Source organism: Zalophus californianus, chromosome X, assembly GCF_009762305.2.
Source record: "Zalophus californianus isolate mZalCal1 chromosome X, mZalCal1.pri.v2, whole genome shotgun sequence".
Taxonomy (NCBI): Eukaryota; Metazoa; Chordata; class Mammalia; order Carnivora; family Otariidae; genus Zalophus; species Zalophus californianus.
In genome coordinates, this window is record NC_045612.1 from 99958074 (window position 1) to 99981132 (window position 23059).

Here is a 23059-nt window from a genome sequence, read left to right on the forward strand (position 1 = left end):
ATATTCTGAATAAATATTCATCCTTTATTAGATATATGATTTTCAGATATTTTTAGATTCTGTAGGTTGCCTTTTTACTCTGTTGTTTCCTCTTATGCACAGAGTTCTAATTTTGATTTAATACAGTGGTACGATTAACTTCTACTTTTGTTGCCTGTGCTTTTGGTGTCATATCAAATAAATCATTGCTGGATCCAGTGTCATAAAGCTTTTCCCCTGTTTTATTCTAAGGATTTTATAATTTTAGGTCTTACACTTAGATTCTTGATCCATTTTGAGTTAATTTTTACATATGGAATAAATGTTTAACTTTATTTGTTTCTATGTGGAAAGCCAGTAGTACTAATACCATTTGTTGCAAATACTGTCTTTTCCCCCATTTTAAATTCTTGGCATCCTGGCAGAAAATTACTTGACCATATATGTGAGGGCTCTTTATCCTGTTCTATTGGCTTATTTTTCTGTCTTTAGGCCTATACTACACTGTTTTGATTACTGAAGTGTTGTAATAAATATTGAAATCAGGAAGCATGCAACCTCTAGCTTTGCTCTTTTTTTCAAAATTATTTTGGCTATTCGGGGTCCTTTGAGGTTCCATATGAATTTTAGAAAGGATTTTTCTTTTTATATAAAAAACATTATTGCAATTTTGATAGGGATTGCATTGAATCTGTACGTTGTTTGATTGAATGTGGAGTATGTTAGGAGTGGGTTGCATATGAATGTATGAGTTTTCCATGACTGCTATAACAAATTAGCACAAATTTAATATAAGCCCCAAGCAACACATACTTATTATCTCACAGTTTCTATAGATCAGAAGTCTGGTATGTGATGAGGAGAACAAAGCCAAGGGAAATGTAGATAAAATTAAATTTTCTCACAACTTTCAGCCCACTGATGAATAAAGAGGTTGATTGCCTGAGATATGCAGAGCTTAACATTCCTCTAGGAACTCATGGCTCTTTTCTTTTTTTTTCTTTCTTTTCTTTTTTTTTTAATTTAAATTCAATTAGCCAACACACAGTACATCATTAGCTTCTTTTTTTATTTTTTTAACATTTTTTAAAGGTTTTATTTATTTATTTGAGAGAGAGAGAGAATGAGAGATAGAGAGCACGAGAGGGAAGAGGGTCAGAGGGAGAAGCAGACTCCCCGCTGAGCATTGAGCCCGATGTGGGACTCAATCCCGGGACTCCAGGATCATGACCCGAGCCGAAGGCAGTCGCTCAACCAACTGAGCCACCCAGGCACCCACATCATTAGCTTCTTCATCAGTTGCATATAACATCCAGTGATCATTCCATCACATGCCTTCCTTAATGCATGGCTGCTTTAATGTTAATGTTTTGCTAGAGTCTAAAAACAAACTTATCTTGACAATAGCCAGACCTCCAGGATCCTGTAACTCTTCTTTTACATACAGAAATCCCTTTAGAGACTTACATTATCTCTACCCTCCCCCCGAAACTTAAAAGTATATAAGCAGTCTCCTTACAATCACAAGTGCAGCTCTTTCTGCCCATGGTCCTGTCCCCATGCTATAATAAAAGCACCTTTTTGCACCATAAAACATCTCAAGAATTCTTTCTTGACCATTGCGCTTGGCCACCCCACATCATAGTAGGCTTGACTGATTTTTCTTGTTTAAGTTTCCAGAAGGCTAAGATCAAGGTGTTGACTGACTTAAGCTATTTTCTGAAGGCTCTAGGGAAGAATCTTTTTCCAAATTCCTGTAAGTTGTTGGCAGAATTAAATTCCTCTTGGTTCTAGGGCCAAGTTCCTATTTTCTTGCTGGCTCTCAGCTGGGGTCACTTAACTTAACGTTTACCTCATCATGCTGCCGCTCCATCTTCAAATCAGAAACTATAGTCAAGTCCTTCTCTTGCTTCAAATATTTCTGACTTATCCTTCTGCTTCATCTCTTCTGCCCCAGCTGGAGAAGGTTATTTTGCTTTTTTTTAAAGATTTTATTTATTAATTTACACAGAGAGGGAGAGAGAGAGAGAGAGAGCACAAGCAGGGGGACTGGGAGCGGGAGAGGGAGAAGCAGGCTCCCCGACGAGCAGGGATCCAGACACGGGGCTCAATCCCAGGACCCAGTTATTTTGCTTTTAAGGACTCAAATAGTTAGATTTGGCCTACTTGGATAATCTCGGATACTCTCTCTTAATGTCACTGATTTGTAACCTTATTTACATTTTTAAAGTTCCTTTTGCTGTGTAACAGAACATATTCACAGGTTCTGGGGATTAGGGCATGGACATTGTTGGAGAGTCATTTTTTCCTACCACAATGAGGAATATTACTTTCTGTAGAGCCATGGGAGAGGAAACAAATGAAAGGAAATCATTGCACAGAAGCCTCAACTTCTTGCCAAGATGTTTAAAAGTGCTGGTTACATCACCAAAAAATTACACGGAAATTATAGAAGGGGGAAGAAAATAAACATTTCAAGAACTAAACTGTAATTTCATAAGAAACCACTAAGGAGACTAAAGATCTTTTTGCCCTAGGTAAATGTGCAGGGGTGAAGTTTGAGGGTGTGTGTGCTTGCAGCCTGAGCTAGGAAGGAGCTGAGGTTGACAGTTCTTGACAAGAACATGATTAGAGGAAATAATTTTAAAAAAGGGGGCACCTGGGTGCCTCCGTTAGTTATGTGTCTGCCTTTAGCTCAGGTCATGATCCCTTGGTCCTGGAATGGAGCCCTGCGTTGGGCTCCTTGCTCAGCAGGGAGTCTGCTTCTCCCTCTCCCTCTGCTCCTCCCCCAGCTCATACTCTTTCTCTCTCTCTGTCAAATAAATAAATAAAATCTTAAAAAAAAAATTCTTCCCCTACTACTGTCTCTCATTTCCTTGTGCTATAGTCTATAAATATTTGTGTCCCCCTAAATTTATATGTTGAAATCCTGATGCCCAATGTGATAGTATTAGAGGTTGGAGCTCTCATAAATGAAATTAGTGCTCTTAGAAAAAGAGGCTTCAGGGGCACCTGGGTAGCTCAGTCGGTTAAGCGTCTGACTCTTGATTTTGGCTCAGATCATGATCTCAGGGTTCTGAAATTGAGCCCCATGTCAGGCTCTGTGCTATGTGTGGAGCCTGCTTAAGATTCTCTCTCCTCGCCCTCTGCCCCGCCCCCAACCCCTGCACGCACCCACTCTCTCTCCCTCTCTAAAAAAAAAAAAAAAAAAAAAAAAAGGAGGCTTCACAGAGCTTCCTAGCCTCTTCCATCATGTGAAGATACAAAAAGTCTGTGACCTGGAAGAGGGCTCTCACCCAACCATGCCTACATCCTTATATTGGACTTCCAGCTCCTGGAACTGTGGGAAATAAGCTACCCAGTCTGTGGTGTTTTGTTATAGCAGCCCAAATGAACTAAGGCACCTTGGGAAAATTTTAACATGCTTTTCAGCTAAGGAATGGTCCAAATCATTGGGGTCACTAGTACTGTTGCCTGTAATGTAATAAGGGCAATGAAAAAAGCCCTGCTGAGATAGAAAGTTCACAAACACTGGCAAAGGCTTTCTAGCCACCTTCAGGCATTCTTTCTCTGACCTCTTCCCTGGAAACCAGGGAGTGTGCCTGCTTCTAGTGTTGATTCCTCCTAGGGCTTTAAAGATAAATTTAATGACTATGTCTGTTACCTGGTGGAGTGACAGTCAAAAAAAATCAAGTGTGTCTTGATGGGACTTGTGCTTCTGACTGTGATAAAATAGTTTGTGAAAGACCAATGTTCCTGCTACAAAACAACTAAAAGAGCCAGATTTTTTTAAAGATATATTCAAGCATGTACCTTCAATGGCATCTCATCAGATTACCACTGAATCTTATAGAAGCTGAGGAAACAAATCCCCAGAAATAAGTCAACTGCAGATAAGTGAGCAGATATTCTGTGAACTGAATTTTTTAGGGAACATTTGCTAATTCTTAGCATGGAGCAAGATGCTGCAAATCTACTCAACTACCACTTTTTAAGGCAGTAGAGCCAGAAGAGCTTTTAGCAGCCTCAAAAAGAGACAAAAATTGAAGTGTGGGCCTACCAAGGCTGCCAGGACCTGAGAGACTAACATCCCTAATAAGAAAGAAGAGGCAGAATGTGAAGTCAAGTTTCACTTGAAACATTGCTTAATTATTAAGCTGTTTGAGGGCAAAAGGCAGAGAAACTAAGCTAAAAGCTGCTAAAATTCAAGTAGAGGTTTCAACAATCTCTTGATATTAAGGAGGCACAAATGGTAATCAGAACACACCAAGGAAGAAGGGGTCCTAGTAAGTGCCCTAGGGTATTAGTTGGAACTATGGAAGTACTAATCTTGAGGGACAGATGAGAAATGAAAATAGAATAAACCTATCAGAAACTGTAATGCAGTCTTAGTCTTCTGAGTCCCTGTTCAAATTAAGATCATCCTATACTTAGTTTATCAGGGTATGGTAGAGTAAAGCCACTCTAGAGGAAAAGAGCACTATGTAGAGACTTAGACTTAACAGCAATTGCACTACTGGGTACCCGAAAGACACAGATGTAGTGAAAAGAAGGGCCATATGCACCCCAATGTTCATAGCAGCAAAGTCCGCAATAGCCAAACTGTGGAAAGAGCCAAGATGCTCTTCAACAGATGAATGGATAAAGAAGATGTGGTCCATATATACAATGGAATATTATTCAGCCACCAGAAAGGATGAATACCCACCATTTGCATCGACATGGATGGAACTGGAAGGGATTATGCTGAGTGAAATAAGTCAAGCAGAGAAAGACATTTATCATATGGTTTCGCTTATATGTGGAACATAAGCAATAGCATGGAGGACCATAGGGGAAGGGAGGGAAATCTGAAGGGGGAGAAACCAGAGAGGGAGATGAACCATGAGAAACTCTGGACCCCAGGAAACAAACTGAGGGTTTCAGAGGGGAGAGGGTTGGGGGAATGGGTGATGGGTATTAAGGAGGGCACATGTTGTGATGAGCACTGGGTTTTTTGTTTTGTTTTGTTTATATAATTTTTTTATTATGTTATGTTAATCACCATACATTACATCATTAGTTTTTGATGTAGTGTTCCATGATTCATTGTTTGCATATAACACCCAGCGCTCCATTCAATACATGCCCTCTTTAATACCCATCACCAGGCTAACCCATCCCCCCACCCCCTCCCTTCTAGAACCCTTAGTTTGTTTCTCAGCATCCATAGTCTCTCATGTTTCGTCTCCCCCTCCAATTCCCCTCCCTTCATTTTTCCCTTCCCACTATCTTCTTCTTTTTTTTTGCATATAATGTATTATTTTTCTGTGATTCATCAGTCTTACACAATTCACGGTGCTCACCATAGCACATACCCTCCCCAATGTCTATCACCCAGCCACCCCATCCCTCCCACCCCCCACCACTCCAGCAACCCTGTTTGTTTCCTGAGATTAAGAATTCCTCATATCAGTGAGATCATATGATACATGTGTTTCTCTGATTGACTTATTTCACTCAGCATAATACCCTCCAGTTCCGTCCACGTCACTGCAAATGATAAGATTTCATTCCTTTTGATGGCTGCATAATATTCCAGTGTGTGTGTGTGTGTGTGTGTGTGTGTGTGTGTGTGTGTGTGTGTGTATCACATCTTCTTTATCCATTCATCTGTTAATGGACATCTTGGCTCTTTCCATAGTTTGGCTATTGTGGACATTGCTATAAACATCGGGGTGCACATACCCCTTCGGATCACTACATTTGTATCTTTGAGGTAAATACCCAGTAGTGAGCACTGGGTTTTTTATGCAATTAATGAATCATTGAACACCACATCAAAAACTAATGATGTACTATACAGTGGTCACTGAACATAATAGAAAAAATGAAATAACATCTGTCCTGTTGTTCTTTTAAAAGCTATTTTTGGGGGCACCTGGGGGGCTCAGTTGGTTAAGCGGCTGCCTTCAGCTCAGAGTCCTGGGATCAAGCCCTTCACTGGGGCTCCCTGCTCAGTGGGGAGCCTGCTTCTCCCTCTCCCTCTGCCTCTTCCCCCCCACCCCACTTATGCTCTCTCTCTCACTCTCTCTCTATCTAAAATAAATAAATAAAATCTTGGACAAAAAATAAAAAAAATAAAAGCTATTTTTGTTTTGGTGTGCCTGGGTGGCTCAGTTGGTTAAGTGTCTGCCTTTGGTTCAGGTCATGATCCCAGGGCCCTGGGATGGAGCCCTATGTTGGGGGCTCTCTGCTCAGCCCCCTCTCCCTCTGCCTGCTGCTCCCCCTGCTTGTGCTCTCTCTCTCTCTCTCTGTAAATTAAATAAATAAAATCTTTTTTTAAAAAGCTATTTTTGTTTTATAGAAGTCAGGTGAATAGTCTAAATGTTAATGTATAATGTGTACATTTAAAACAATGAAACATCAAAATGAATATGTAAACACAGAATTATGGAAAATAACTGCAAATAGTCAGGTAGGGGAGTAGGATTGTCTGTGCAACAGCAATTTTTTTTTTTAAAGATTTTATTTATTTGAGAGAGAGAATGAGATAGAGAGAGAGCATGAGAGGGGAGAGGGTCAGAGGGAGAAGCAGACTCCCTGCTGAGCAGCGAGCCAGATGTGGGACTCGATCCCGGGACTCCAGGATCATGACCTGAGCCGAAGGCAGTTGCTTAACCAACTGAGCCACCCAGGCGCCCCGTGCAACAGCAATTTTTAAGCATGAACAAATGCAAATTTCCAGTCAATGGCTTGATGCCATAATGATGTTATGGAATAATATGCATAACATTTCTGTAATACTGAAACCTGGAGAATTTCATATTGTTGTATAGAAGGCAAACAATTTTGTCTTGCCCACTGTTATCCTCTTGTCTTTATATCAAGAACTAAAATATACAAAATACTCTATTTGAAGGGCAAAAAAGAAATTCAGAGGTAAATTACAAGATTTGAGTATATTAACTTATCAGATTTAGCCAACCATCTTCTATGCATCATAGAAAGGACTCAGTCTGGAGTATTATAAATGAGTGCCTCTGAATAATGAAGACACTAATGAAACATCTACAGGTTGTAACTCCATCTGCTCTTCTGTTCAATTTGCCTTGTGAGTTAAACGGTGGAACAAGAGTCAAGGAGTGATGAGGGAAAACTGCTTCAAACCAGACCAGACGGCTCTATAAATTTCTTAACAGCTTCAATTTGTACAATTTTATGTAATAAGATAAAGAAACTTCTAAACAGGAAAGAAAATTGATAATACATCTTCATAAGGTTTACTTTCCAAAAGAAATCGGCAGCAGGAATTTGGTTTCCAGTTAATAAAGAATCAATCACATACACATCCTAGATTCACCCAATAGCAAATATAAAAGAGACAGAACATGACTTGGTAATATCCCATTTTCAATTCTATTGGACTCTTTCTTAAGACTTTTACAGTAATTATGACAGTGTTATACAGAAAAATATTGCTCAAGGTTCAATTAATTCATTGAGTTTATCAAGAAATACTTACTGAGCAACACATATATGTCAGGAGCAATTAAGTTATAGAGTTTCTGCAATAAACAAAAGAAATCCATCAGGGATTTACACTACAGGGTAGATGGTAAAAATATATAAATAAAATACATAATGTGTTATTATAATAAGTGTTGCAGTGAAAAAGAAAACAGGAATAGAGGAGGCATTGAATTTAGAATAGAGTGATCAGAGAAACTTCCCCGAGAAGGTGGCATTTCAGCAAAACTTAATGGAAATAAAGAAGCAAACCATTTTATAACTAATGGAAGAGAGTTCTTGTCAGAGGAAATTAAAATTACAAAAGCCCAGAGGCGAGAACATCCCTAGTTGACTGAGTTCAGCAAAAAAGACCACTGTGGTTGAAGAAAGGAAAGTAAGGCGAGAGCCATTGGAAATGAGATCAAGGACATATACGATCTAAATGCTGAGTATCTTATAAAACCCTTGCAAAGATTTATTCTTAACCTGAGTGAGATGACAAGCTACAGGTAGGTTTTTACTAGTGAGGTAATTTGTGCTTAAAGTTTTAGTAGTATAACTATGTATTGAGAGTCAGAGTAGATGGTTAGAAGAAAAAGTGGAAGGAAAAATAATATTTAAATCCTTATTCTTGAATTTTATGTAGTATTATACAATTACAATATTGTATCTAATACAGTCTAAAATCTTTGTGATTACATAAAATTTAAATATCTGTATTAGATGAAATAGAACAGAACATCTTAGGGAAATACAAAAAATTTGAATATTGCATGAAAGAGTAGACAACTAGTTGGTAGTTTAAATTGTTTTACAATATGGAAAATATGTATTATCATTGGTATTGGTTGAATGATTTGAAAACATACATATGTATGTGCACATTGGGAAGCAATTGGAATAATACAGAACGATGATGGTGGCTCAGGTCAGGAATGGTGACAAGGTTTTCTGACAGATTTGAAACAATAGTATAAAAAAAGAAGGGTCAAGGATGACTCCCAAGATTTTAGAGCTGAATAACTTAGCATGAAATTGCCATTAACTGATATGGGGGGGTTATGAGAAGAGCGGTTTCAAAGGAGGAGGATCAAGAATTACACTTTGGACTTGTAGACTGCAAGATGCCTGTTAGATATCCAAGTGCAAATGTTGAAGAGTCTGTTCATTTAAATATTTTTAAATTTTAATTCCAGTATAGTTAATAATATAGTGTTATATTAGTTTCAGGTATACAATATAGTGATTCAACAGTTCCATATATTACACAATGCTCATCAAGATAAATTTACTCTTATTCTTAATCCCCCATCCCCTACCTGCCTCCCCTCTGATAACTGTTGTCTATAGTTAAGAGTATTTTTAGGGGTCACCTGGGTGGCTCAGCTGGTTAAGTGTTTGCCTTCGGCTCAGGTCATGATCCCAGGGTCCTGGGATCGAGCCCCGCATCCGGCACCCTGCTCAAGAGGGAGTGTGCTTCTCCCCCTCCCTCGGCCCCTCCCTGAATTCATGCGCACTCTCTCTCTCTCTCTCTCTCAAATAAATAAATAAATAAAATCTTTAAAAAAAAGTCTGGTTTTTGGTTTGTTTCTTTTTTCCCCTTTTGTTTGCTGTATTGTTCCTTAAAAAAAAAAAAAGATTTTATTTATTTATTTGAAAGAGAGCACGAGAGTGGGGTGAGGGGCAGAGGGAGAAGCAGACTCCCCATCAAGCAAGAAGCCCCACGTGGGGCTCAATCCCAGGACCACAGGATCATGACTTGAGCCAAAGGCAGACAGCCAACCAACTGAGCCACCCAGGCACCCTGCTGTATTATTTCTTATTCCACTTGTGAGTGAAATCATATACTTGTCTTCCTCTGACTGGTTGTTTCTCTTAGCATTATACTCTCATCCATCCATGTTGTTGCAAATGACAAGATTTCATTCTTTTTATGGCTGAATAATATTCTGTTGTATATATACACCACATCTTCTCTATCCATTCATCCTATCGATGGACACTTGGGCTACTTCCATAGTTTGACTACTGTAAACCAGGCTGCAATAAACATAGGGGTGCATATATCCCTTCGAATTTGTGTTTTTGTGTTCTTTGGGTAAATACCCAATAGTGCAATAACTGCATCATAGGATGGTTCTATTTTTAATTTTTTGAAGAACCTCCATACTATCTTCCAAGGGGGTACACCGGTTTGTATTGCCACCAACAGTGCATGAGGGTAACTTTTTCTCCATATCCTTACCAACACTTGTTGTTTCTTCAGTTTTTTATTTTAGCCATTCTGACAAGTGTGAAGTGATATCTCATTGTAGTTTTGATTTGCATTTCTCTGATGATGAGTGATGTTGAGCATTTTTCATGTGTCTGTTGACCATCTGGATGTCTTCTTCTTTTCTTTTTTTTTAACATGAAACCACTCAGACTGCATTCTCTCCCTCTAACTCCCCCAAAGGAAAAGTAGAACGATCATCAATGACAATCGGCAGTTACAAAGGCAATACCGAAAGCCGTCTTCATGCTCAGAAGAGAACACTGTGCATCCTCCTCGTGGCATCTGGATGTCTTCTTTGGAGAAATGTCTGTTCATGTCCTCTGTGTGTTGTTAAATTGAATTATTTATTTTTATGGTGTTGAGTTGTATAATTTCTTTATATATTTTGGATACTAACCCTTTATAAGATATGTCATTTGCAAATATCTCCTCCCATTCAGTACATTGTCTTTTAGTTCTGTTGGTTGTTTCCTTTGCTGTGCAGAAGCTTTTTATTTGATGTAGTCCTAATAGTTTATCTTTGCTTTTGTTTCCCTTGCCTCAAGAGACATATCTAGAAAGATGTTGCTTCCTAGGAAATTATCAGAAAATTACTGCCTGTCCTCTCTTCTAGGATTTTTTATAGTTTCAGTTATCACATTTAGTTCTTTAATCCATTTTGGATTTCTTTTTATGTATGGTGTAAGGAAAGTGGTCCAGTTTCATTCTTTCACACATAGCTAGAGACTTTTTTCCATTGGATATTCTTGCCTCCTTTATCAAAGATTAATTAACCATGTAATTGTGGGTTTATTTCTGGGCTTTCTATTCTGTTCCATTGATCTATGTGTCTATTTTTGTGCCAGTACCATACTGTTTTGATCACTACAGCTTTGTAATATAATTTGAAGTCCAGAATTGTGATGCCTCTAGCTTTGCTTTGCTTTTTCAAGATTGCTTTGGCTATTCAGGGTCTTTTCTGGTTCTGTACAAATTTCAGGATTGTTTGTTCTAGTTCTCTGAAAAATGCTGTTGGTATTCTGATAGAGATTGCATTAAATCTGTAGATTGCTTTGGATAGTACAGACATTTTAATAATATTCATTCTTCCAGTCCATGAGCATGGAATGCTTTTCCATTTCTTTGTGCCATTTTCAATTTCTTTTATCAGTGTTTTACAGTTTTCAGAGTATAAACCTTGCACCTTTTTAAGTTTATTCCTAGGTATTTTATTATTTTTGGTGCAGTTGTGAATTGGAGTGTTTTCTTAATTTCTCTTTCTGCTGCTTCATTCTTACTGTACAGTGTATATGCAACAGATTTCTGTATATTGAAATTGTACCCTCCAATTCTACTGAACTCATTTATCAGTACTAGCTGTTTTTTTGCTGGAGTCTTCAGGATTTTCAGTATGAAGTGTCATCTGTAATACTGAAAGTTTTACTTCTTTTTTTAAATTTTATTTTATTATGTTATGTTAATCACCATACGTTACATCATTAGTTTTACTTCTTCTTTACCAATTTTTTAAATTTCTTTCTGTTGTCTGATTGCTGTGGCTAGGACTTCCAGTATTATGTTGAATGAAAGTCGTGAGAATGGACATCTTGTTCCTGACCTTAGGGGAAAAGCTCTCAGTTTTTCCCCATTGAGGATGATATTAGCTGTGGATTTTTTATATAATGCCTTTATTATGTTGAGGTATGTTCCCTCTAAACCTACTTTGTTCAGGGTTTTTATCATGAATGGATGTTGTACTTTGTCAAATGCTTTTTCTGCATCTATTGAAATGATCTTACAGCCTTTTATTAAAATAATATTTTAATTTCATTTAGTTAGCATACAGAGTTATATTAGTTTCAGGTGTACAATATAGTTAGTGATTCAAGAATTACAGAATCAGGTGCATTCAGGGTGGTATGGCTGTAGATGTTTGTGGCTGATTCAACAATTCCATATATCATCTGGTGCACAGCCTAGTTTCAATGACTAAAGCATGCAGCTATTTTCATATGCTTCTATCCTTTCTCTTATTAATGTGATGCATCATGTTGATTGATTTGTGAATATTGAACTACCCTTGCATGCCTGAAATAAATCCCACTCGATCAAGGTGAATGATTTTTTTAATATATTGTTGGATTTGGTTTGTCAATATTTTATTGAGGATTTTTGCATCTATATTCATCAGAGATATTGGCCTGTAGTTCTCTTTTTTAGTGGTGTCTTTATATGGTTTTGGTATCTGGGTAATGCTGGCCTTATAGAATGAATTTGGAAGTTTTCCTTTCTCTTCTATTTTTTGGAATAGTTTGAGAATAATAGGTATTAACTCTTCTTTAAATGCTTGGTAGAATTTGCCTGTGAAGCCATCTGGTCCTGGACTTCTTTTTGTCTTTTTGTTGGGATTTTTTTTGATAATGGATTCAATTTCATTGCTGGTAATCAGTCTGTTCAAAGTTTCTATTTCTTCCTGATTCAGTTTGGGAGATTATATGTTTCTAAGACTTTATCCATTTCTTCTAGATTGTCCAAATTTTTGGCATATAATTTTTCATAATGTTCTCTTACAATCCTTTGTATTTCTGTGGTATCAATTGTTATTTCTCCTATTTCATTTCTGATTTTGTTTGAGTCCTCTCTCTCTCTCTCTCTCTCTCCTCTTTTTTTGATGAATCTGGCTAGAAGTTTGTCAATTTTTTGATCTTTTCAAAGAATCAGCTTTTGATTTCATTGATCTGTTTTTATTGTTTTCTAGTTTCTATATTCTTTATTTCTGCTCTAATCTTTATTATTTTCTTCTTTCTGCTGGTTTGGGTTTCATTTGTTCTTCTTTTTCTAGGTTAAGTTGTTTATCTGAGATTTTTATTGCTTCTTGAGATAGGCCTGTTTTGCTCTAAACTTCCCTCTCAGAACCACTTCTGCTGCATTCCAGAGATTTTGTACCATTGTGTTTTCATTTTCGTTTCTCTCCATGTAATTTTTGATTTCTTGATTTCTTGGTTGACCCATTCATTGTTTAGTAGCATGTTGTTTAACCTCCATGTATTTGGGCTCTTTCCAGATTTTTTCTTGCTGTTGATTTCTACTTTCATAGTGTTACGGTCAGTAAAGATGCATGGTATGACTGCAATCATTTTGAATTTGTGGAGACTTGTTTTGTGGCTTAATTTATGATCTATTCTGGAGAATGTTCTGTATGCACTTGAAAAGAATGCGTATTCTGCTCTTTTAGGATGGAATGTTCTAAATATATCTTTTATATCTATCTGGTCTGGTCTAGTGTGTCATTAAACATCACTGTTTCCTTGTTAATTTTCTATTTGGATGATCTGTTCATTGATATAAGTGGGGTGTAGTTCCCTACCATTATTGCATTACTATCGATTAGCTCCTTTGGTTTTTTATTATTATTAGTTTTATGTATTTGGGTGCTCCCATGTTGGGTGCATAAATATTTACAGTTGTTATATCTTCTTGTTAGATTGCCTTCTTTATTATTATTGAGTCCTTTGTCTCTTGGTACAGTCTTTGTTTTGAAGTCTGCTTTGTCTGATATAAGTATTGCTACCTCAGCTTTCTTTGGACATCCATTTACATGATTAATGTTTCTCCATCCCTTCACTTTCAGTCTGCAGGTGTCTTTAGGTCTGAAATGTGTCCACTGTAGGGAACATAGACATGGGTCTTTTTTTTAATCCATTCTGTTACCCTATGTCTTTTGAGTGGAGCATTTAGTTCCATTTACATTCAAAGTAATTATTCATAACTATCTATTTATTGCCATTTTCTTACTTGTTTTGTGGTTGTTTTTGTAGTTCTTCTTTGATCCTTTCTTCTCTTGCTCTTCTCTCTCAGTTTGCTGGCTTTCTTTAGTGATATACTTGGATTCCTTTCTCTTTATTTTTTGCCTATTACTGGTTTTTGATTGGTGGTACCTTTAGGTTTGTATATAACATCTTCTGCTTATAGCAGTCTATATTAAGTTGATGGTTGCTTACATTTGAGCCCATTCTATATTCCTTTTCCCACCATGTTTTTGGCATATGGTGTCATAATTTACATACTTTTATGTTGTGAGTCCCTTGACTTATTTTTATAGATAGACTTATTTTTAGGCTTTTGTGCTTCCTACTTTTCTTACTCTTATTTATGGTCTTTCCTTTCCCCTCAAAGAGTCCTCTTTAACATTTCCTGTAGGGCTGAATTAGTGGTCACGAACTCCTTTAGCTTCTTTTTGTCTGGGAAACTCTATCTCTCCTATTCTGAATGATATCCTTGCTGGATAGAGTATTCTTGGCTGTAGATTTTTTCCTTTCAGCTCTTTGAATGTATCATGCCATTCCCTTTTTGGCCTGCAAAGTTTCCACTAAAAAAAATCTGCTGATAGCCTTATGGGGATTTCCTTATATGTAACTGTCTTCTTTTTTCTTGCTGATTTTAAAATTTTGTCTTTATCATTACTTTTTACCATTTTAATTAATGTGCGTTGGTGTGGACCTCCTTGGGTTGATTTTGTTGGGGGCTGTCTGTGCCTCCTGGATCTGGATATCTGTTTCCTTCCCCCAGATTAAGGAAGTTTTCAGCTATTATTTTTTCAAATAAGTTTTCTGCCCCCTTTTCTCTCTCTTCCCCTTCTGGGATTCCTATACTATGAATGTTACTACACTTGATGGAGTTGCTGAGTTCCCTAAGTCTTTTCTCATTTTGCATAATTTCTTTTTCTCTCACCTTCTCAGCTTGATTACTTTCCAATACACTGTCCTTCAGGTCACTAATTCATTTATCTGCTTCCTCTAGCCTTCTCTTTATTCCATCTAGTGTATTTTTAATTACATTTATTGTGTTATTCATCTGTGACTGGTTCTTTTTTATGTTTTCTATCTCTTTGAAGGGGTCTCACTGATGTTCTCCACTCTTTTCTCAAGCCCAGTATCTTTATGACCATTACTTTGAATTGTTATCAGGCATATTACATATATCTGTTTCACTTTGGTCTCCTGCTATGGTTTTGTCTTGTTCTTTCATTTGGGACACATTCCTCTGTCTCCTCATTTTGTCTAAATTTTTGTGTCTGTTTCTGTGTGTGAGGAAAGTCAGCTATGTCCTCTGCTCTTGAAAGTGGTGGTTTATAAAGAAGAAGTCCTGTAGTGCCCTGCAGTGCAATGCCCCCTGTTCACCAAGAGCCTATCACTTCAGGGGTGTCTCTCATGTGTGTTATGTGCCCCCTGCTGTTGTGTCCTGGCTGCTTTTTCCTTCAGTCCTGTAATCTTCAGAGGCTCTCTTTCCCTGTTGTGGGCAGGGTTTGACCCCTCACTGTGCAGTTTTAATAAGATGCACTGGTCTGATTGCAAAATGAGACCTTCTGACACCACTGCTAGGACCTTGGCTGTGTGGGCAGGGCACGCAATTTTAACAAGGTGCACCTCAGATAATGTGTGGGTTGGCAGGTGTGGTGTTGACAAGATTTGTGGCAGTGTTCTGGGGGAGAGAACCCAGAGTACAGGGACTGAGGCAAGGGTGACTAGGAAGGGCAGGTCCACAAAAGCCCAGAGTCGTGGCGCTTGGTATAATTAAGTTAGGTAGAGTGAATGTGGGCACTACACTATTTCCCACGGGTGGCTATGTGTTTATGTTGGGGGGTGGGGGAGGAAGATGGTGCCTGCTGGCTCCTTTGTTCCTGGAGAAGTCCCTCAGTGAACACTGCCCCTATGGGACATGCCATGAGATGTGTAGATAACTCTCCCTCCCATGTGCCCTAGATGTTTTTAGAACTCTTGCTTCTATGCTGTATCTCTGTAAGCTGTTTGTAGTGCTGTCTCTTTAAGGGTTGGGACTCAGCTTTGATTTTTAAGATTCCAGGGTTTAAGTCTTGCTGTTTATAAGAACTCATGAAACTCAGCCCCTCTAGTTTTCAAAGTCAAGTGTTTTAGGGATTCATCGTCCTAAATCGTGTGGACTCCTCCATGCGATAATCTGTTTCTCTCCCTTTCTGTTTGTGGCTCCCTCCTGCCCATTGATGGCTGTGGTCCATTTAGTTCCCCACCTCATCTCTGCCCTCCCTACCCTCTTCAATGTGGCCTTTTCTCTACCTTTAGTTGTGGAGTTTGTTCTGCCAGACTCTGGGTCATCTTCTGTGTTATTTACCCTGCTGTGAGTGTTATCTAGTTGTATCTATGGGACAAGGTGAGCTTAGGGTCCTCTTACTCTGCCATCTTTGTCCCCTTCCTCCTGTTAATTTAAATATTAATTTGGCTTGATCTGGCTGGCTAAATATTTTTCTCTTCTCTACTCACAATTTTTTTGTGTCCTTCCTGAAGCTATTTATTCAAGAAGGACCTCTCTGAAAGGAAAAATATTTTCTTTCAATGACCTATGGGAAAGGCCCATGTCAACATTACAATAGAGGGAGAGAATGTATACTTCCGGTTTGGAAAAAGAATTAGCAGTAGAAATTAAACCACATATTGCCATACTCTTGCACCTATCATTGATCTGGATTGTCACCACTCAAACTTTGAAGCTGTTGTTGTTATGTCACCAATGGCTAGGTTGAGGGAATGTAAGGTCATATCTATATAGTGATCCCAAACTGCAAATGCATTTTTTAAAAGTTCAAATTCTGCTTTTTGGGGGGGATTTATGATAACCTAAACTGAAGTTGTGACACTTTTATTATACTTCTTAACACAATTTATCTTCCACTTCCCTGATTAACGTTACCTCAAATCAATACAAATGTCATGAATCTTTTTCTGACTTCCCTAGCCTTCTAGAAACACAGATACATAGAATGCCCATATGCTAATGTGAGCCCTCATGCCACTTGACTTTGGAATTTCAGACATTTACCAGATTCTTTTTGCAGTATTATTCTAGGAGTTCTAAAGTTATTCTTGCATGTTCCACAAAGAAGTCCTGATTTTGGATTGTTACTTTTTGGATTCCTACTTCTCTATATTGCAGAATCACTTCTTGCCTTGATACTGATTTTCCCTTGTCTATTATTGCTCCTCTCCTATGGACACATGCTTTTCTCCATCCATGGGCAGATGTCCAGACCTTTGTTTCCCAAAACAGAGCTGTAAAATTTAGCAGTCTGTGAAACCTTACTGAAACCTTGAAGATATCAACACTGTCGCCATCAACAACAACAGAGCCAACTTAAGACTATGTAAGGCATGACTGCTTCCCAAGTGCATTGGCCAAGGAACCCCACACATTTCCTAAATAAATCTCTCTATCCTTAGCTTTAGATGTGACACAATACTGTAGAAGCCATCTTGTTTCTTCCACATGAAGGATCAGACTTCAGTCCTAATTTTAGAGGGAACCAAAGGCAGAAAAAGTCATTTAGTTTTCAAAAGGGAAAGATGCCTTCAAGGGCCTCAGAAAAGTTTACTTTGCAAATAATGAAGACAAAATTTTATTTGGAAAATTTTCTTAAATTTTGACATCAATTTGAATCATCAAAATAGTTTTTCTTTTTTTTAGATCAGTTAACTGGTCTCAGTCCCTATGTAATGAATCAAAATTCTAGGTTGTCAGTATTTCTGACAAATTATCCATGTTATTCTTGTGCACAACATATTTGAGAGCCGCTACAGATTACTGTGCAGAATAGCAGACTCTTTGTTGCCTGGATCTTCACTAGAGACTATTTGTCTAATATTGTATAAATGAAATATTTTACCCAACATAGGAGCCTCTATATTTTAATCTCCAAATAAATGCACAGTGCTGGTAGGTTTTAACTGGATGATTTCCACCTGGAACTGATAACCGTAGTTACAAGTATCTCTACCTGCATAATATATGTTACATCTCTTACAGGGTTTGAGTGGCCAGGAGAAGGGTGTTTTTGACCAGATGGGAGGACTGATTCACTTGTCTCTATTATTAAATATATCATCTTCTTTTTTACAGACTGCACTAAACTTAGATTTATTTCCATGAGTGGAATTAAAGAAACTTCTGTTCTTCTCAAGGGACACTCCTTTTTGAACCTTGCTCCTTTCTGAAAGATATGGTATATAATCATTTTCACCCTTATGACTCTCTTTTAGAGAACAATATCCAAGGATTCTTAGATTCTTGCCAGCTCCTGATTCTGGGGTCTTCCTAGATTTTTCTATCCTCTCCATCCAGAATCTCTCAAATCTTTGAGAGAGAAGTTAACTGTGTTAACTCAGTCTATTGGCTTGGGCAGTTAGGGTGATTTATTTCACCAGTTACTACTTTTGGTTCTTGGTTCAACCTCCAGCATTTCACTGAGTGTACAAAAATGGTCACAAAGTAGAGTCTTCAACATAATTAATAAGGTTTACCTGACAACTCATTGTTATCACATACAAAACATCATCTCTGATTTACCTGTGTATAATCAAAACATTTATTAAAGCATTTGTTTTATGTGTCCTTTAACAGAATTAAGGAGTAGTTGAACATCTAGAAAAATAAAAGGAAATAGCAGCATTTAAATCAACATGCTGTTGGCATTTCCCACCACCCCCACCTTGTTATAAACATAACAATTAAATATATTTTATTTGTCAAAACTATGGTAATTTATGGTGTTTTTTTTTTATTTTTCTATGTGTATAATTCCCTACACCCTTATTTTTCTAACAGTTTAAATCATTCTAATCCAGTAAGGTCAAAATCCATCTCAAGTGTGATCTTCTTCATTCCTGGACTTGTAAATGCTCTTTCCATAACTTATGGTCTACAATACTATTGAGGATATTAAATGAGGTAACCTTCAGTAGCTTTATTCTCTTTTATTATTTGAAATCTGTAATGAATACAAGAATTGTATAGACTTCAAAGACCAGAGTGTGGGAGTGAATATACAATATACAATATACAATGTAGTGAAAGGTAGAAAAATGGCTAAATCTTTCATAATAATTCCATTGGGCATGTATATTAATTTTCGTTGATCCTACCAACTCTGTATTTGTCTTAAGTGAATGTCCATTTATCTTCATGGTTTAACTTCTATTTCTAAATGTTCTGAAATTTGGTGTCTAATGTCAGTTTTGTTATTCTAATCAAGACTGTAGTGATTTTCTAGATCAAATCATTCTCAGATGTCAGCTTTCTAGAGCTGATTTTTGCCTTTTCTCTTCAGGAAAACACCTTCATTCCATTTATAATTTTAGTTGCCATTTCTAAAACATGCCAAACTGTGTCTTGACTTACAGGCCACCACATGTAATTATGCAAGTTGGGTTTTATGAAAATCCAGATGTCATTCATAAGGACTCTTAAGTGAACGGCAATACATAGAATTGTGGAACAAACAAGTTACTCAACCATAATGATTGCCTTCAAGTTTTTTCAACTAGAACTATTTGCCACCGTACTGTATAGTTTGTGAGTAAAGCCACAACTGGTTCAACTCCAGAAGCTGCAAGGGACTATGGCTTTTTGAAAGGGCCATTGTTCTCAACCTCCTGATAACCCATCTTGGATTTCTTTTGATTGTGTGTATTTACCAATAATCTTGTTGGCTGTCTATGTATCTTCACACTAAGAATGTCATAGTCTATTAAATATTTCCTTAGGTTTTTTGGCAGCCAGTTTGACTTTGTTATTCATTGCTGTAATTGTGCCTAAGTGTGACAGATAAGAACCTCAACCTGGCCTCTGATATCTCGGATTCCTACTTTCACCATTATTATCAGGGGCCTAGTTTTGTAACAGAATCTTCTGCTGTCATCCCTGCCTTACAGAGGATAGCCAATACTGAACTTCTCAGCAGTGGTTTTGCCCCTCATACTGGTACATTCTTTATCTCTTTGGTAAATGGATTATACTCCAGGCTTTCCCTTAGAACCTAGTCATCTGGTGGCTTTTTCCAGCATTAGGATATTCATCGAGCATGCCCACTTCCCTGAACCTTTTGCTCTCTTGCCCCACTGTCTGTCACAGCATTTCAGGAATTTCTACTTTGTTTATTGTGTTCCTTCACTTCCAAGATTCCAAAAGCCATCTGCAGCACGTTAATACCTTCACTAGGAGTCCTTGCTAGGCTGTTGAAATCCTGTATCATGAGAGAGAGTTTACATATCTACAAACTGTGCCTTAACAAATCTTATGCTCTGCCCCCTTAATCTAAAACCCTCAGCATGTAGTCCATACACATTCTTCTTGCTCTTTCCAGTATATATCAGCCAGCTCCTTCAACATATATTTACTTTCTTTCCTCTTCACAAACCAAGCACATTTCTAGATAAGTTATGTTGGAATTTGACTCTTGTTATATCATGGTTTCCAGGAAAGGACATGGCGAGGGGAGTGCCTTTGGAAGGCAAGCATTTGAGGTCTTTGCATAGTCTTAAATTAAGAGACGGGGTGCACTCATTTCTTTTTGTAGGTTCACTTGGTATTCCCATCTTTCCTTTCAGGGTCATGATCTTGGTATCACAAACCTGCTGATGCTGATAATTCAACCTATGAAGCTCCATGACTCATAGAATTAAGTCCAGAGTCTGGTCCTCTGTTCTATCTGTTCTTTGTCTACAATCAATTAAGATATCCTTAAATACTGTCAAATATATCCTCTGATTTTCATATTTTTCCTTGAATTGGTGCTTAGTCTCTCTAAGCCTATTATTGTCTCTTTTCCAGGGCATAACAGCAGCCACTCAATTCCATAATATTTATAGAAAATTTTCTTCACATCTCTTAAGCAGCAGGGATAGTCTACCTGTCAGATAGAATACCAGTACACGATTTATGTCCATCATCGGTGAAGATTTTAACAATTATACTTTTACAGCATGTCAAGGGATAACCATAATAACCATATTCTACCTACTAGTAGTGTTTGTATCCATTTGCCTGCAGAATAACAAGTAACATATCCCTACAATCCCTGTTTAGAGTTTGCTTCCTACGACCATATTGGTACTAATTGTCTTAGAGATAGTTCCCAGGAGGCAGACTATAATGATAATTATGGGCACAAGATTTGTTAGGGCATGCATTGGGAGAGATATCCCTGTTAGGAAGATGCTTCAACAAGGAAGTAGAGTGGAAAAGCCCAGGTAGAGGGACAAAGTGACCCACAATGCCATTGCAGCCAAAATTTCAGGTGATACTATAAAGAGTTGTGGAGCTGGATGGGCCTTCAACATTGTCATAAATTGAGGGAGGGAGGCTAGGCCATTTTTATCACCACGTTAACCAGTCATTGGCCAAGTGATGCTTCCTGAGAAGTGTCTAATCTTGGACAAGGCATTTGCCTGCTGCTAAGTATAATTTCCAGTGATTTACACAGCTGTATGAATTGGCAACTCATATTCCGGGCAGCTGGGGGAGGGATGCCTTGATTCCGAAGACAGGGCCTGGGTGAAGCACCACGCTATTCACTACATATACTATAATTTCTATCACATATAATAACAACAATAATAAATAGTAAAATAATTATTACTTTTGCTAACCATTTGTGATGGTTAATTTTATGTGTCAATTTGACTAGGCCAAGGAGTGCCAGATTAAACATTATTTCCCAGTGTATCTGTGAAGGTGTTTCCAGGTGACATTAGCTGTTCAATTGGTGGACTCAGTAGACTGCTCTCCCAAATGTGGGTGGCCACCATACAATCTGTTGAGGGTTTGAATAGAACAAAAAGGCAGAGGAAGGAGGAATTCATCCTTTTTTGCTTCTTGCCTGCCTACTTGAGCTGAGACATTGATTATTCTCCTGCCCTTGGACTAGAATTTACATTACTGGCTCCTCTGGTTTACAAACCTTCAGACTTAGGCTATAATAACACTAACAGGTTTCTTGGGTCTCCAACTTGCAGAGAGCAGATTATGGGACTTCTTAGCCTCCATAATGGTGTGATGGTGTGAGCCAGTTCTGTATAATAAATTTCTTCCTCTGTGTGTGTGTGTATGTGTGAATGTGTACAAAACATTCAGTTTCTCTGGAGCTCTCTAACACATTATTTGAGAGTAAGTTGCAAATATCATGATCCTTTATTCCTAAATAGTTCACTGTACATCTTCTAAGTTCTAGGAGGTTCTATTGTATAACCATACCACAATGATCAATGTTAGGAAATTTCAAAATGATATAATATTATCAAATTTACAGTCCATATACAAGCTATGCAAATTGTCCCTATCACATAATTTATAGCAATTATTTTGCAATCCAGGACTGAATCCAGTATCATCTGTTGCATTCAACCATCATGTCTCTCTGTTCATGTTAGTTGGCTAATTACGTGCTTCTCAGCTTTCTTGAAATTAAAAACCAGAATTTTCTGGATGAGGTAACATGATTCTCTTTGCAATTTTGGTGTGGGATCTAAAATGGAAACATATCACATGATCTGGCACAAAACATCTGATTTTGAAAGCAAACAAATAATTCAAGATTTTTATAAACTCCCTGTGGTACTTTAAAACTTATATAAGAGCATGCATGTTTCACAGTTATCAGTAAACAATTTAGAACATGATAGATTTGTGTGTGTGTATGTGTGTATGTGTTTGTACTTCTTGTGTATTAAGAGAAGCTTCATTATTTGTATATGTGCTGCCGAAGCGAGCGAGAAGCTTCATTATTTGAACTAAATTACCTGCTCACAGTATTTGTTTAATTATTGAGATATAATTAACATAAAATATTATATGAGTTCAAGTATACAACATAATAATTTGACATTTGTATCTGTTGTGACATGGTCACCACAATAAGTCTAGTTTCCATCTGCCACCTTACAAAGTTAATGCAATGTTATTGACTATATTTTCTATACTGTACATTACATCCCCATGGCATATTTATTTTATTTTTAATATATATATTATATATATTTATATATATAATATATAATATATTATTATATTTGATATATTATATATAATAATATATATAATAATATATATATTATTTTATTTATACTTCTTAATCCCTTTAACCCATCCCACAGCCCCCACCAATTCCTTTCCCCTCTAGCAACCACCAATTTATTCTCTGTATCCATGAGTCTGGGTTTTGTTTTGTTTGCTTTGTTTTTAGGTCCCACATATGAGTGAAATTCTGCAGTATTTGTCTTTCTGTATCTGACTTATTTCACTTAACATAATTCCTTCAAGGTCCATCTGTGTTGTTGCAACATGATGCACACTTGAGAAGAATGTGTATTCTGCTGCTTTTGGATAAAATTTTCTCTGTATATGTTAAGTCTATCTGGTCTAATGTGTTGTTTAAGGCCATTGTTTCCTTATTGGCTTTCTGTCTGAATAATCTATCCATTGATGTAAGTTGAGTGTTAAAGTGTTCTAATATTACTGTATTGCTGTCATTTT

At 37.4% G+C, this 23059-nt stretch overlaps 1 pseudogene; it reads right to left on the reverse strand.

Annotated features, from left to right (window-relative positions):
* Positions 1 to 9885: 9885 nt before the first annotated feature.
* LOC113931702 lies at positions 9886 to 10085 on the reverse strand (annotated as a pseudogene).
* Between the last annotated feature and the right edge of the window lie 12974 nt (positions 10086 to 23059).